The 17,129-nt window shown below is 35.1% G+C and overlaps 1 protein-coding gene across 1 annotated transcript in view; it reads left to right on the forward strand.

Annotated features, from left to right (window-relative positions):
* The first annotated feature begins 4,250 nt into the window (after window positions 1-4,250).
* LOC107691325 (putative beta-lactamase-like 1) overlaps window positions 4,251-17,129 on the forward strand; it is a 25,822-nt gene continuing 12,943 nt past the window's right edge. The window contains exons 1-2 of the mRNA XM_016489878.1: window positions 4,251-4,315; window positions 14,512-14,689. The gene's annotated coding sequence lies outside the window, so the exon portion shown is untranslated. The remainder of the gene's footprint in view (window positions 4,316-14,511; window positions 14,690-17,129) is intronic.

The following is a 17,129-nucleotide window of genomic DNA, read 5'->3' on the forward strand; positions in this document are numbered from 1 at the left end:
AATAAACTACATATTGTAGTAATATTAGTATAATTGTAGTAAACAGTTATTTTAAATTGTAGTAATATTTCACAATATTACTGTTTTACTGTATTTCTTTGATCAAATAAATGCAGCCTTGTTGAGCAAAATATTTTTTCCCAATGGATTCCATGAACAAACAAACAAACAAACAAAAAAAAAATGTGAAAAATATACATCTAGATAAATGTAGAAGTGAAGCATACTTAATTTAACCTTATTTTTGTTCCCCCAAAAAATTTAAATATATATATATATTTTTTTTGAATCTATGGCAAAAAATAAATAGACCCTGTACAGATTTCCTATACCATAATTCGTTTTTATTAAAGGCTTCTTATTTTTTCTGGTTACTGGTCAACTGCTTTCAGAGTCACAGAGGACGATCAGCAGGGGAACAGATAAGTATGATTTATTTGTCATGTCTTTGGAACAGCAAAACAGAGAAGATACAACCACCGAAGGGCCTGGTTTTATTTGGAGATGGTAGAGAAATTTAAGACAAAGTTTAATGTACTCTGTTTTTTATATAGGCTGAAACAATAGCTAATGGTTTATGGCCTACAGTCTGCATCTGAGAATGTCTGTGATTTGTATATAAATATATATATACAGTATATATATATATTAGGGCTGTCAATCGATTAAAATGTTTAATCTAATTAATCACACCCTTTTTCTGTGATTAATCACGATTAGTCACACACTTCATGAAATTAAGCATAGACCATTTATCTTGTTTCAAATGTTTTTGTCATCATTTGCTATATCCAGCAAAGTAAACCAAAAGATTGAATGTGGCTGATTATGTGTTCCTGTCTCCCTGTCTGTTTGATCTTGTACTCTAGTCTTGCCCTAGTCTTGTCTCTTGTATTTCTATGTTCTTGTCTTGCTCCTTGTTTTTGGATTTGGTCTGTTTTTGTCTTTTTGCTTTTATTTTAGTATTCATTTAGTTCTCTTAGTCCTGATCTTGTGTTCATTTTTTGGTTGATTATTTTAGTTATTTGTGTTGGTTAATTTAATAATTTTTATTTATTTTTTATTTTATTTTTTTTATTTTATTTTTTTTGTCCTTTTTTTGTTTATTCTCTTGCCTGTCTTGGAGTAATTTGTGTTCCTGTGGAGCCATGTTTTGTCTTGTTGTGGTGGTCGAGTTTCTGTCCTGACCCGTTCCTGTCCACTGGTTCCCTTGCCTGGCATCTGGGGTGCTTCAGAGTTTATGGTCCATAAGTATCTGAGCTCAGCTCTCTGGTGCCTTGCTCTGGTCTCTCCACCGGCCTGGTCTTGCCGCCTCTGCTGCTGTAGTATTCTGCCGCTGAGGCTGTTCCAGCGGCCTTCCCTAGCTATCTGTTTATAGTGTTCCTGTTGTGGTATCACCTGTGCACCTCCCAACCCTTTTGTATTGATCCGTTTTGTCAATAAACCCTTGTTACTCGCATTGCAATTGGGTCCTCCTTCCAGATCCCTGACACCCAGACCTGTATGTCACCTTACATTTCATACAGTTGACTGTTGATAAATATGATGCAGGACAACAACTCCATAAATGCAGTTATGCCCTAAAATTCAAAATATTTGTGCAAAAAATGCCCCTGTATGAGTTTTTGTCTCATATCACATATCACACGAGCAGGAGAACAGTATCACACGAGTGCTGATTTTGTCCCGAATATCACGAGTTTAAAGTTGTTGTTTTTTTTTGTTTTTTTTAACAACAGTTCAGTAAATAAGAAGTTGAGATTGTTATATTTTATATAAAATATTATGTGCTTTTGCTCAATTTTGCAGAGAACATTACCATAGTAGAATTGTGCATCTCCGAGCAGCACAGCAGTTTACTTTCTGAATGAATCCGCGTTTTGAACGAATCTTGTGAATCAAAGTCCCATTCATAAAGAGAGCCGTTTACTGAATTCCTGAATGAATCAGCCGTTTGAACGAATCGAATGAAAGACTCATAAAGACATTTATACTGCCACCTGCTGGCAGATTTAGTTTCTTAGAGTATCATTTCATTAAAAAATAATAGTAATAAAATAAAATAAAAATAATAATATATAAAAAAAAAAAAAAAAACATTAAAAGGACAGTTCACCCAAAACAATTAAAATTCTGTCATTTACTCACCCTCATGTCGTTTCAAACCTTTCTTTTGAGTATAAGTTATTAATAAATAAGTTATTTTGAAGACTGGTAACAAAGCTGTTTTAGTTGCAATGACTTCATTGTATGAACAAAAAATATTGAAATGTTTCTCAAATTATCTAATTTATGTTCCAAGGTTTGTTAGGACGTTGTAGCCTAAATGTTTGTGTAATAAATTTTATGTTGAATCAAATAAAATAATGCTTTCTAAAGCTACAATTTGTAATGTCTACTTGATACTTTCTAATTTAACACAAAAACAGCTTTAAATAATCTTTTGTGGGTATTTTCACAGTCAAATTTATTTAGCGATTAATTAGATTAATTAATCGACACATCATGTAATTAATTAGATTAAAAATTTTAATCGACTGACAGCCCTAATATACAGTGGGTACGGAAAGTATTCAGACCCCCTTACATTTTTCACTCTTTGTTATATTGCAGCCATTTGCTAAAATCATTTAAGTTATTTTTTTTTCCTCATTAATGTACACACAGCACCCCATATTGACAGAAAAACACAGAATTGTTGACATTTTTGCAGATTTATTAAAAAAGAAAAACTGAAATATCACATGGTCCTAAGTATTCAGACCCTTTGCTGTGACACTCATATATTTAACTCAGGTGCTGTCCATTTCTTCTGATCATCCTTGAGACGTTTATTTTATTTTTTTCAAGTGGGTCAAACACACTTGTGGAAACACTTAGTTGTCACCACACAATGCACACACACACTAAACACATCTACTTAAATGGTTATATAAAGATAATACAAAAGGAAAATCTTTTCAGGTAAAATCTTACTAAAGTCCCTGAGTGAGCGTACTTCATTCAAAAAAAGTTTTCTGCTTGCATTAAAACTGGGAAAGTCCATTAAAATATGTTTATACCCTTCTAAATACAGTACGTGATTTATTTTATCTTCTGCTGAAGCTGTTTTTAAACAAGCTATGTTAACCTTATTTTAACTATGTTGTTCCGTCTGTTGCCTCCATTGCCCTGAGGGCAAATGCACAGGTCAGCAGATAACAGCACAACATACTGTAGTTCTCCTGGATACGCAATCATTTATTCCACGCCGCTGGAAGCAGCCCTTGCCCTTTTTATTCTGAACGCTGATCAAAGCCCTATCCTTATGCCTCAGCCTTAATCACTCTAATGGCTTCTGATTAGAGTGTTTACAGGTCAGTACAAATGGGACACACCCACAACTAGTCACTCTTTGAGAGGTGGTGAGTTTTTAAATGTCTAGTAATAAAAATATTAACAACAATAAAAATAATAAATAAATATATAAATATTAGGGCTGTCAGTTTAACGCGTTAACTTAATTAATTAGTTATGAAAAATAACGCGATTAAAATATTTTAACGCAGTTAACCCACTATATATATATATATATATATATATATATATATATATACTATATAACAAAAATTACAAGTACATTTTCTATTAAATGTATTTTTTCCCACTAATAAGTATTTAACTCGAAGTATTTCTTAATCTAATGGACAGTGATACACCATGAAATTATTGAATACAAGAATAAAGCTCCAGTACATTACAAAATATTCAAAAATGCTTTATGGGGGTTATGACAGGGGTCCTTGGTTCAAAAAAAGTTTGAGAAGCCCTATGATAGTGAGAGCTGGCATTTCAAAGAGTTTTATAAATATGAAACAGAGATGAACCAATTCACCCGACCATGTTTTGATTCACACTCGCTTAGCTTTGAAAAGCTCTCAAAAGACTCTGCTTTAATTCCCTTTGAATCTGTATTGAAATTCTTAGTGTAGAATTTTCCATCCGCTTCGATTAGACATGCTGACTCTTACTGAAAAAAGGCTGAGCCATATGTGTTTAATCAAAGTGTGTGCATATAAATATGTACATGCTTGCATGACCGTGTGCACTAATGCAAATGTTCTCGGAATGTTCAAGAGTGCACGTATGCATTAGGGAATAGCCACGCTTCCGCTACAATGTGAATGCTTCCGCGCCTGTATGTGAGTGCATGTATGTAACTGTAATATTTGCTGTAGGCATTGTTCTCTGCAAAAGAGGAGGCTGTTTGGAAGATGCCCTCCCGCTGGCCCAATGCCAGACTGGATAACGGGTGCGATTCAGGGGTCACTGACTGGTGAGAGCTGACATTTTGAACTATGGGATATTAGTTGCCCCTGTCGATTTTCTTACCCCCTCTAGCTTCTCTGCCCGGTTACACTGTCTGAAAAGATCAAGTGGAGAGGGCTGCCATTCTGTTGGAGCAGCCTGCATTACGTAGAATAAAATAGCTTTTCCGTGCCACTGACTTTTCATTTCATGTAAGTGTCATTTTAAACACATTTGTCAAAAAGTACTATTAATTCCTTAGGTGTGTCAGGAGTTTTATGTATACAAGATGTTATTCCTACAATACAATTTTTATAACTTAAATTAAATATGTCTAAATGTATACAATAAAACATTACAAACAATTTTAATTGATTTTACTACTAATGGATTTTTGCCAAGTCTCCTGGAGATATGCATTAACCTATAAAAACAAAACAATTTAAGAAATATTTAAGTGTTTCTTCAATTTCTCTAACCAGGGTGTTTCAAACTAATATCCTAAAATTACACACATTTGTCTGATAATAAGAATGTGAAATATTTCAAACTTATATATACTTTAACCCTGGACCACAAAACCAGTCATTAGGGTCAATTTTTTTTAAATTGGGATTTATACATCATCTGAAAGCTTGATGTATGGTTTGTTAGGATCGGACAATATTTGCCTGAGATATACAACTTTGAAAATCTGGAATCTGAGGGTGCAAAAAAATCAAAATATTGAGAAAATTGCCTTTAAAGTTGTCCAAATTAAGTTCTTAACAATGCATATTACTAATAAAAAATTAAGTTTTGATATATTTACAGTAGGAAATTTACAAAATATCTTCATGGAACATGATCTTTACTTAATATCCTAATGATTGTTGGCATAAAAGAAAAATCGATAATTTTGACCCATGTATTGTTGGCTATTGCTAAAAATATACCTGTGATACTTATGACTGGTTTTGTGGTCCAGGGTCACATATTATAAATAAATACATTAAGTGCCAAAGCTAGAGCATTTTTCTGAAAAAATTTTCATAAAAATATTTCCTGAAATTAGTAAGTATTGTGAAGGTCATTTTTAAAATTAAGAATTTTACATTAATCTTAACTAACACTCCTCTTCCTTGCATACCTAAGATCTCTGTGCTTTTGAGAACAAAATGTACCAGCACTTTAGTTAGAATGTTGCAATAATGGATGCATATGAACAAGATGGCTAGACATCTGTCTGAATATAAAAATAATCATAACAACCCATGACTTGAGTAATGAGCTGAAGTAATCAAAAACAAAATTTGCTTTGCCAGTAACAGGAGAAGTTTGCTAAATTCCACATAAGAACCAATTATAGAAAAATGGTGTAATGAATCATGTCATCTTTGCCATGTACTTATAAACTGTTGTACTCTTTTTGTTGTGGGAATTCTCTGTGATTAGTATGAGGTCCTCCCAGCCGGGATTAAAGAATGTTCAAAGGCATTGTCTGGACTCTAAAGTCTGTCTGTTACTGCTGTGCAGCAGGTTAATGGAACACTAAAGATCTTAGTCTTGAGTGATAATGTTTAAAAGGGGCAAGACGTCGTCCGACTCAGTATGTGCTAGATATAGTGTATATATATATATATATATATATATATATATATATTATATTTATATGTATATATTTCTGTAACAATAATAATAATAATTTGCTGTTGTTAAATTACGATCATTAACAATGTCTCAGGCATTAGCTAATTTTAAAAATTAAATGAAACAAAAAATATATATTATTGACAATGTAAATGTCAGTAGTTTTTTTTTTTTACTTTATTTCGTTTTACAATAATAATAATAATAATAATAATAATAGAAAAAAAATCTCTATCTAACCACCATCATATTCATTCTCACATTGTTGTAAATGACAACAATGCCCATGAAATTCCCAAAGTGTCAATTGTCAGTAGGTGAGTTTTCCGCAGTCCTGCTTTGCTTCAGTGTGCTACACAGTTTGTATGAAAGGGCTAGAGGACACTCTGGATAAAATCAGTAAATGGATCTGCACAACCGTCAGCAGTGAAATAGGCATGGAGCCTGAAGAGGCACTTACAACAGATGGAATTTCCACTCCATTGTATCGCATACAAAACGTAGGATGGAAGTTACACAAAAACACACGCACAGGCCCTGTTCGCTGCTGCTTCTCTCTCGCTCACAAACACACACACACACACATATTCAGGGCAGACTTGGTGGTCGTCATCTGACCTAGACATATCGGGTCATGCTGCTTTGTGGGTTCCTACAGGGCACGTCGTGTCAAAATGCCACACTCCTGACTGAGGGCTGAAAACAGGTTGAAGGTCAAGGTGACCGGATGAAAACAGGAGGTGCAGGCAATCAGCATGAGGAGCACTCAAAAGCAAAGGGTGTCTGTTCTGTTTGCCCCAAGAAGGAGAAGTGAGAGGCAGAGGCCCTCTCATTATTTCAGAGTCTGTGGCAGCAGAGAGCAGACACTGCGGGCGACAAACCCAGCATTCACAGCAACCTACTGAGGCATGAGGCGGGGGCCAACATGGGTGAAAACACTGTGTACTATTGAGAGACAAGTGGCAATGGTGTTTTCTTCTGCTTCAGTAGTTCTAAAAAGGATTACGCTGAATATTTAGGCATTCTCGCACAACACTAAAACACTCACATAAATCTACAACAAGTGCGAATGATTAAAGGAACAGTTCACCCAAAAATAAAATCTCGCTGAAAATTCACTCACCTTCAGGCCGTCCAAGATGTAGATGAGTTTGTTACTTCACTGGAACAGATTTAGAGAAATGCAGCATTACATCACTTGCTCACCAATGGATCCTCTGCCGTGAATGGGTGCCGCCAGAATGAGAGCTAAAAAAACATCACAATAATCCACATGGATTATTAGTCCTCTATACATAATATTGCTTTCTCAAATGAAAGTAATCTTGTCTGAATCAGGACAGAAATATGCAAACATTTCTAAAAACATGTCTCTGGATTTTGATGTTAGAGGACAATTTTTTCACAAGAGGAAGTGTTATTATGGACTGATATTTTGGCTAGAAGTTATGGTTTAACGTTAAAATGCCTTAACAATGGATTTGTTTTTTATAAATACACAGCTTTTTGTTTCACAAGACATTGGTGGATTGGAGTCGCGTGGATTACTTGTAGATGTTTTTTATCAGCTTTGGGACTCTAATTTTGACGGCATCCATTCACTGCAAAGGAGTAATTGGTGAACAAATGATGTGATGCCAAATTTCCTAAAATTGGTCCTGATGCACAAGCAAACTCATCTACACCTTGAATGACCTGAGGGTGAGGTCATTTTCAGCAAATTCAGCAAATATTCCTTTAAAGAATTCTGAAGTGCTGGAATATCTAGTTCAAAAATGCAATAAAAATAACAGTTTAATGAAAGTTTTAATAAGAGTATCACAAAATGTCAATATTTTATTCGCTCATCCTCACCCTAAGGATTCATCTTGATTGTGAATATTTGATCAGCGATGGAAAAATGTGTGTGCATGAGAGCAGATGACAACTGTGGCCATGTCTTGGCGCATAAATGCCAAATAAAACATTTGGAACATGGCTGTAAGGCACTGCAAAGCAGCCAGCTCTGTTTTCATCTGGACGCCAAGTTCTTCTGGACCAAAGGGGAAAATGTCAGGCATGCATTTTGTTGACTGGAGCAGTGACATTGGTGAAAAACCACACGGCGCTCATTTGAGAAGAGGCTGACTCTGCATGCATTCTCTGGTGGATAGGTCACCCTCGGGGATGTTCAGACGGCACATCGACCCAGACTGCTCTCCAAAAATGCTCGAAAATAAATACTATGAGACATACTGTGATAACCTGAATAACTGTGAATCTTTATTTAACAGATGTGAGTTTGGAATGCTTATTATTCGAAACAATAAAATACATTTATTTGTATCTAAATCATTGCGATTAGGTGCTCTGCATACAATGCATACAGTACTTCCTTCAGATGAAAAAATTATGTTCATTTCATACATATACTGCTACTGTACTATATATTCTGTTAAATGCTATACAAATATGATATCTTTAACTATTTTGCATAGCTTTTGTAATTATAATATGGCATCAATGAGTCATGGATTTTTTTGTATTAATTGCAACAAAACAGTTTTGGGTGATTTCTTAAATCAAACATGCTATGCTGGATTAACGTCTAGACTTTGCCTGGTCACTTCAGGGCATGAACTGTCCTAGTCAGTCTCTGACCCTTGGCTTTGTCTGACTGCTTACAAGAGTTCTATTCGTTAATTATGTTTTCTAATCAACATCTCATGACATCTGCTTTATACTGTGGATTAAAGCGCAATATTCAATATCTAGAAATATTAAGGTTCAGAAACAACAAAAAACAAAAAACAACAGTCGTGCTTCATTATTGTCCACCACACAGCTTGAACATACAACTGTTTTCTCTAATTTACAATTTACACACACTACCATTTAAAAGTTGGTTTTGAGATTTTTTAAATGTTTTTTTTAAATAGAAAGAAAGAAAGAAAGAAAGAAAGAAAGAAAGAAAATACAAACAGTAATACTGTAAAATATTATTATAATTTAAAATAACTTATTATTATAATATTTAATCCTCATGTATTTATTTATTTATTTCATTTTAAATGGAATTTATTCTTGTGATAGCAAAGATGCAGCCATTACTATAGTTTTCAGTGTCACATGCAGATTTGGTGCTCAAGATTTATTTTTTTTTATTATTATTATTGAAAACAGTTATGCTGCTTAATATTTTTATGGAAACCATGATACATAATTATTTGATGAATAGAACGTTAAAAAGAAAAGCATTTAAATATTTTAGAACATGTACGTACTTACTGTTACTTTTGATCAATTTAATGCATCTCTGCTGAATTAAAGTACTGTATTAAATTCTTTAAAAAAAATGACTGACCCCAAAACATTTGAACAGTAGTGTATATGCAATAGAAATGTGCAAAAGAAGGTGAGAAATGAATAAGTATTTACAATCCAGGTTATACCAAGTTTTTTTGGTGCCTGTGCATAAAAAAGGATAAAATGGGGTAATAATAGTTAGAAAAGCAGTTGTATATGGGGATAAAAAAGCAAATCAATTAAGAAAACAATATTACATTGCATCTGAAATCATCAGACAATCCTCTCTTTGCTGACACCCTAAAAAACTAGATTCATGAAACATGCATAATACCATCCTATCCTGTCCATTTCCTCCCACCTCTGTGGACTGCAGTTCCTTTAGTGTTCCCATAGGCTTGTGTTGGCTTGCTTTAGTATGTTTCCTTAAGCCTGTTTTGGAGAAAAGCCCGTTTTAGCACTCGTTCCATATATTCTCACATTCACTTTGAGCTATCTAATAACCTTTGCCTTGGTTTTCTTGCTTGCAATTTTGTTATTAAAACCTTTATATTATTGTGTTTCTTTGGATTTGCACACATTAATACGGATACTCCCAAACACAGGTGTATTTTTTTATTAGATCATGTAAAACTTCAATTGCACACTGTCCAATTAAGTAAAGCAATTTTGTGAAAACTGGAAAAGAAGGGTTACATGAGAGGTAGCCTAATTTGGGTGTGTCAAAGCAAGCTCAAAGGGCGATGAGAACGGTCATCTTGTGTAATACTGAGGGGTGATGCAGAATGTTCCCTCTAGAGAGCAGCACATAATCAGGTTTTCCATTCAGAGCCCACTTTGTATTACAATATCTTTGTTCCGTCCGCCATCTGCTGGTGATACATTTCATCAACTTTTTGCAAAAAGCCTCACACTGCTACTTGTTCATTTTTATATGACCTAAACCAGTGTTTTTCAGTCCTGGAACTTTTTTGTGCTGATCTCAGTTAAATGGTCAGTCTTGTTTATGCCCTGTACTCCACTTTTGAGTATTCTGCTGGGTGAGTTTAATATACATTCTGACCTAGTGATTGCCAGTTATTTCTATAGTCTGCCCTTGATTAATTAGCAGAAATACATGCAGGGCCGGGTCTAGCTTCTCTCCGCTCCAGATTCTTCTTGTGGCCCTCGATCCTCCCCAGGATACATAATTTGCTTAATCTTTGTGATAGCACACAATATTAAAAAAAAAAATCTAAACATTAAATTAGTTACATATTAAAATGATCAGAGATATAGTGTGGTGGTATTTTTCTTGAGCGCATCATGGCGCACATCCCTACAGCTCCCCCTCACTGACAGAATTTCATGTTAAACGTTCATGCCATATTACTGTAATTTTAGATTCCGACTTGTAAAAAGCACTCACGTCCTTGTCCTTTTTAGGAGCCATTTCCTGAAGCTTTCTCGCTTCTCAAGACGGCCACCGATAATCACATACAACAGCTCTTAATTGCACTCTAGTCTATAGTCAAACGCGCTCAAACCAAGGCAGGCTAATGCTTGTCCCTGCCAGCTTGTATCGGTGTATTCGGTAATACTGTGGAAAATTAGTAATGGAATCGTGTCAGATATTTCAGTATCGGTATCAAAATATAGATATTTCTGATAACACTACCATGTTGTTTATTTCTTCAAACTTTGAGTCCATAAATTACGCTGAGCTCCCTCACTGTCTGATCAGCGCCTGCAACGGCGACTTTTCCCGGTTCAGATATCAGGGCTTTTATTGGTCCCTTCACGATCAGATATCTGTATTGGCTACTGAAGTGCCGTCAAAGGTTTGAATATCAATTCAAATTGTGGGCGTACTCAGTAACGAACTATGATTTAAAAGTAACGAAGTAGATTATTTTGCTTAATTTGTACTTAAGTACAAGTAAAAGTACAGCTTTAAAAATATACTCAAAAAAGTTCAAGTATCCGAAAAAACTACTTAATTACAGTAATGTGAGTAGTTGTAATTCGTTACCTCCAGTTTTCGAAATGCCCCCACCCCCCCCAGTAACGCAAACCTAGAACCGGCCTGAATGCATAGTTTGTAACTACAATTTATCTCCATTGAAACATTTAAATAAAATAAATATATATTTTCATGTGGTACGTATCTGAAACAAAGCTCTTGAGTATCGTAAAACGCACATTGTAGAAAGTAGGCCATGATCCAGGTATGTCAAGGGTCGCCATCTTGAAACGCTGCACCTGCTCAACTGGACATCAGCGGAGAAGATTCGTCAGTTTGCTGAACATGACCGACATTAATTTTGTACAAATATTAATTTTGTATAGTTATTTGGAGTTTACAAAATACACGTTTTATATGAGAAGTCAAATGAATTGTGCAACAGCCAGTGTTGTCAAGTCTGCGGTTTTCCCGCGGAATTGGGCTATGTTGCCACAGGTTGTTTTTAATGTCCGCGGGTTTAAGCGAACCCAATAACGTGACATTTAGCCCCTATAATGCTAATTTTACCAGGGGAACATCGCCAAAAAATCATGTATTTTACCACCCGGAACGCGATTTCCTCCATTTTTAAAGTTTATTCCATCTGCAATATGCAAAATTGTCTGCCATTTATGGCAAATCAAATCAACAAATGAATAAGTAAGTAAATACCTTCTGGCAAAGATTTTTGATGCCTGTTCCAGAAACAGTCTGTCAACTCAATTACTTTATCAGGTATCAGTAAACAGTGTGCTAGCCATCTTTAAAAAAAAAAAAAAAAAGAGGAAGAAAAGAAAAAACAGAGCAAGAAAATTCAAGTCAATTTGTGTAGCGCATTTCACAATCCATGTCATTTCAAAGCAGCTTTGCAGAGAATCATACATTAATGGCTCAAGCCTTAAAGCTCCCAGTGTGCAAGGCAAGCCAAGGGCAGCTGTGGCAAAGAAAAAGGAGCTAGGGGAGAGAAAAACCTTGCAATGAACCGGACTCAGTTGGGGGAGCCAGTTTTGTGCAAGAATCAGACAGTCATTGAAAGGCCTGTAGGTGGTCAGCGGATGTGCTGTCTGAGGCCAAGTCTTTATACAAACTCAAGAGAGTCTGTAAAATGTGCATCAATAACATATATTCTACTATGTTTTTTGGACTTCACTTGAGATAACTTGATTCTTCTGCCTGACTGCATTGTGTGTTTAGCCCTGGACACATTTATGTGTTTCATATACCTCAGTAAGTTTTAAAGCACATCCAAACTATAGCTGCAGTATAAAGGCTTTTCACCAATCTCTTGAGCTTTCACAAATTTAGAAGCCTATGAACTTGTGCTTGCATTTTAATTGCATCTCCCAATTACATGCAAAAGTGGAAACTTCATTATTTGCTTTGAAATGTACTTCTCTCACGAATAGGCATGCAAAAATACTAACTTGTGCCACAACAACCCCACATGGATGTGTCCATCATCTATTTTTGTTCATTGGAAATAGCTGTAGTTGGCTTCGAATTATATTTTCACACATCATAGATTCTATCTTTATCAATCATTTGAAACAAAGAGCCCAGCCGACCGTTGTTGTGTAATTGTGTTCAAGGATTGATGGCCATTATCACACGACACAAACATGCAGAATTCATTATATGATCTGTTTTCATCTCTATCCACCTGTAAAATGAGCCAGGAGAGGAAAATAAACCCCAGGGCAAACAGCAGGCAGTCAAATCATTCACCAGGACTCTCATATTTTTTTTAGCAATGCATCCCTGGCAAGACGATTAAGTCAATGAGGACAATCATGGGAATGCGTAAAACCATCCATGTGACTTGGGGATAAAAATCATGATTGAATTGAACAGTCATAACATGTGGGATACAGGAGAAATAAACTATGTGACACCCCGTGGATGCAGCGCATAGGTATTAATGACACATCAATTTTCCCAATTTGTAATACCACAATGTGGAAATTCATTTTCCATCCTGTATCCCACAGTGCCTTCAAATCATGCTATGCATCAAAGCCTCTGTTTAGGTGATCTATCTGTCTATAACAGCTGGTTGAAGTGACTGGCTCTTGGCTCTTGGCAATCCTTAAGTGAACGTGAATGTCTTGTTAAATGTATCGTCAAGTGTGTAGAAAGACGGAGGTTAAAAGCTCTTTGAAGGTCTCATCATAGCAAGCTTGAATGTACCTACACAATTTCTCGGTCTTTACTATTTTCTGTTTTCAAAGACAAGAAAGCATTCGTGTCATGCAATGGACACAAACTGAGAAGAAGAACATTGGACAGTCAGCGGAAGACAACATTATTGGTCTAAATAAATATATTGTGCATATATAACCCTCACAATACTCACACATTTTGGTCTTAATTTCCCAATCGCTTTACTTTTACGTTGTTTGCTTTTATATGTTTCATATTTCTAGAAACAGAGAGCTTATTTTAAATTGTTAAAGATTTAAACCTGCACTCCTACCAAAGACAGTAAAATTGAAAAGTGGTTTCAGAATGAATTGGAGTTTTGTGCTGTCACTTGCTTTCAGCTTCGTCGTAACCAGTCGAATTGCACTCGTGGGTCTGAATAATATTAGTTCATCTCCAGATGTCAGTGTATATAGCCTTTGTGGGCTGTAATCAGCATGCCTCACTTGGACCGCAAACAGGTACATTCATCAAAACTTCAGCTGGACTTCTACACATACACTAGATCTTGTTTTGTCTCAGTAATTGCCACCCATAGGGTTTTGAAACAATCACTGCTGAATAGTTGAAAGTGTCAGCTCCTTTTCATTTTCTCTGGCCCTAAGGAAGATTCACAGGTGGAATATATGATTGTTGTAAAATAAGTATATTTAGCAAATAAGTATTTATTCCCACATTTTAGTATTTTGCTTTCCTTTATCACAGTATACTGCACAAATACATATCATCTTTTTTGTTCTCCTCAAAGGTGTATGATGGTGTATGGCAAGTGAATCATGACAGAATTGTTCTTTTAGTGTACAGTATTACCTGCATACAATTTCTTCATAAATCCACCCAGTTATCCAACAACTCTGTCTAACAATTAATAAATCTATTTAATGAAAAGCAAAGTCAAGTGAATTAACTATACCTGATAAAAACCTTTAATATTGTATTACAGTGTCATTGTACCTTGCATCTTGGTTTGGTAGTTTGTCATCTAATGCAATGCATTTAATACACTTTTAATTGTGGCCTAAGTGTCCAAATAAAAGCAGCATTGCATGCCAGGCCATATAGTAATATTGTCTGCTGTCTAACACTACAGCTCAATCATTGCGCTGCCTGTTCTCCACTGTTGGCAGATGTTGCAGATGGCAGATAATCCAGAATTTTGGGTCTGATGCAAGCTGGATTTATCTATGACCATGATACCAACATCTGTCGTGACTTCACAGTAAGCTAGCTGAACACGAGAGAGCGTTGAGTGTGAATACTCCTTCATCATCAAAGAAGAAAAGTGTTCCTAAACCTCAAGTAAAGGTAAGTACATATTAAAATAGATGTGTTTATTGCAATTTGGTTTAAGCAGTTACAATAGAAGAAAATGTGCAGATGTCAGTCGTGCTATAAATGATTATGCTAATGCAGTGTACATAACTGCCATCGTCAATAGCATTTCCTTTCCAAAGTGGAAAACATGACAGAAATTTATGTTGATGTTGAGTGTGACTGAAATTCTTTTCTTTATAAAATAAGGGCATATCATGTTTATTTTAATGTGTATATGTAGTTGTTTTTTATTGTGAATGTTCTAACCGTTCTAAGCAATTTTTGCATACGTTTTAATTGTTTTTCAGTTTAAAATTTTATGTGACAGGACAAAACATGATACTAAAAGAAAAATGGACCAGAATTATTGAAGCCTGTAGGAAACAGCAAATCACATAATCTCACTAATACCCAGGGTTCATGAATGCTTGCTAGCTGGTTGAATTTTGCATTAAAAATATTGCACTTGTCATTGAAAATTGGCGTTTTTGCATTCACTATTTTGCATAACTTCATCTTTTCTGTAAATCTGGTTGTACGTTTTTTAAAAGAAAATGATTGGGCTTATAAAAATATTACATGATGGTTTATGTATGCAAATCCCAGAATTGTCAAATTCTGTTTGTGAGCCATGAGGGAGTTTGTCTGGACTGAGAAGCTTGCAGATGGCCTCTTATATGAGCCACTGCTGTATATATTAAGCTGGTTGCTCTGCGACTGAGTTCAAACAATATTGTGAGTCAGCCTGCAGGTACAGCATTAAAATGATGACTGTTTATGAAAAAATGATGTGAAGAGGCGAGTTTGTACTCATATCACTTGCACAGACTTTTCCTGGTGGTCAATTTATCAGTCACACTGAGGTTTGGATCATCTGCTTTATCTGTATGGAAAGAAAGAAGAGTAAACGCAAATTACATCATCACCAAAACTCTACTCTGCAAAGAGAATTGCATACAAAGCATAATTTGAATTGGCCTTTAGCAAGGAAGGGAATAGTAGTTTTTTTAGGTTCAAATGAAGAGTTTTAAATGGAATAAAAGCTTACTACTTACTGAATACTGCACAATATATCATATTTTATCATTAATAAGTGGAACAAAAGGCACTATTCCATCCTAAATGTTTTAAATCGTAGTAGTGTGCTACTTTGTTGTCCTCAAGGTTATTATAGTTAACTAAAACTTAAACCATAAAATAAAAAAATGTAAATAAAACCTATTTTATTTCAGCTTTAACATTTCTAACATTTTCATTTACAGTAGTTTAACTCAATGTACTGAAATAAAAACTATATAATTAAAACAACTGTATTACTGTAACTATAAAAACTATAATTTAAAACTTTAATTCAACATTAAAAAATTGTCACATGACCTTACAGTATTTATCACATGACCTCATCACATTGCATGTTTAATTCAGAAGGTGTCTTCCACATTTCATTTTGGAATTAACATTGATTATTTTACTTTTTTTATCCTAATTTTTGTTAAAAAAAAAAATGCCTTTTTATGTCATGGTTTGATTAAATACATCAAGAAAGAGGTTAAAAACCGGGTCATTTTACTTCGTTACACACTGGTTCACCCTAGAAAGGTCAACTGCTCTGTTGTATACTGCTCATTTTGTTAAGTAACAGGTCATCTTATACAGAAAATGTACACTTACTACACTCTAAAAAATGCTGGGTTAAATATATATCCCAGCTATTGGGTTGTTTTGACCCAGCGGTTCGGTTCAAAACATCCCAACCGCTGGGTCAAAACAACCCAATAGCTGGGTTTGTCCCTTTTTAACCCAGTGCTGGGTTATATTTAACCCAGCATTTTTTAGAGTGTATATATTGTAGGGGTTGAATGACTTCTGCTTTTTTGAAGTCGACTTTTATGTGATGAAAGTCGAGTCGAAGTCGACTAGTCGCTGATGACGTCATTAATGAACAAATAAGTCTGGAGCTGTGATAAACACCTTGTGCACAGCTATGGCATATGACACAGCACTGCCCACATGGCTGTTGCTCCTATAACAGCTCTTTTATCAGTTCTTTTGTCTTTGGGTCGTTATATTTCTCACAGATTTCTGCTCGTTCTAAATCAGATACAGAAAAATCAGATGAAATGATGATCAGCGGTAGCTGAGAGCTAACTAAACTAAAGATTACATTAATATGAATGCATTAATGAGAGCGATTGCGTGTGTGAATTAATTCTACCTGGCAGCGTCTCTCTACTAGTAGTGAAGCTGTGGAATTTAGTTATTAAGAAATATATGCTTGAACTTTTCAGTTTCTAAGCTATTTTATTGAGAAATCACAGAACAGTGTTGACAATACATTTCCGCGCTGAATGATTATGTGCGTGCGATGTACGCGCTACTGTCTGTAGCCTATGTGTGTGCGTTACAGTGCAGCAGCGCATTAGATTAGAAT

Source organism: Sinocyclocheilus anshuiensis, unplaced genomic scaffold (genome assembly GCF_001515605.1).
Source record: "Sinocyclocheilus anshuiensis isolate Anshui unplaced genomic scaffold, SAMN03320099.WGS_v1.1 scaffold1154, whole genome shotgun sequence".
Taxonomy (NCBI): Eukaryota; Metazoa; Chordata; class Actinopteri; order Cypriniformes; family Cyprinidae; genus Sinocyclocheilus; species Sinocyclocheilus anshuiensis.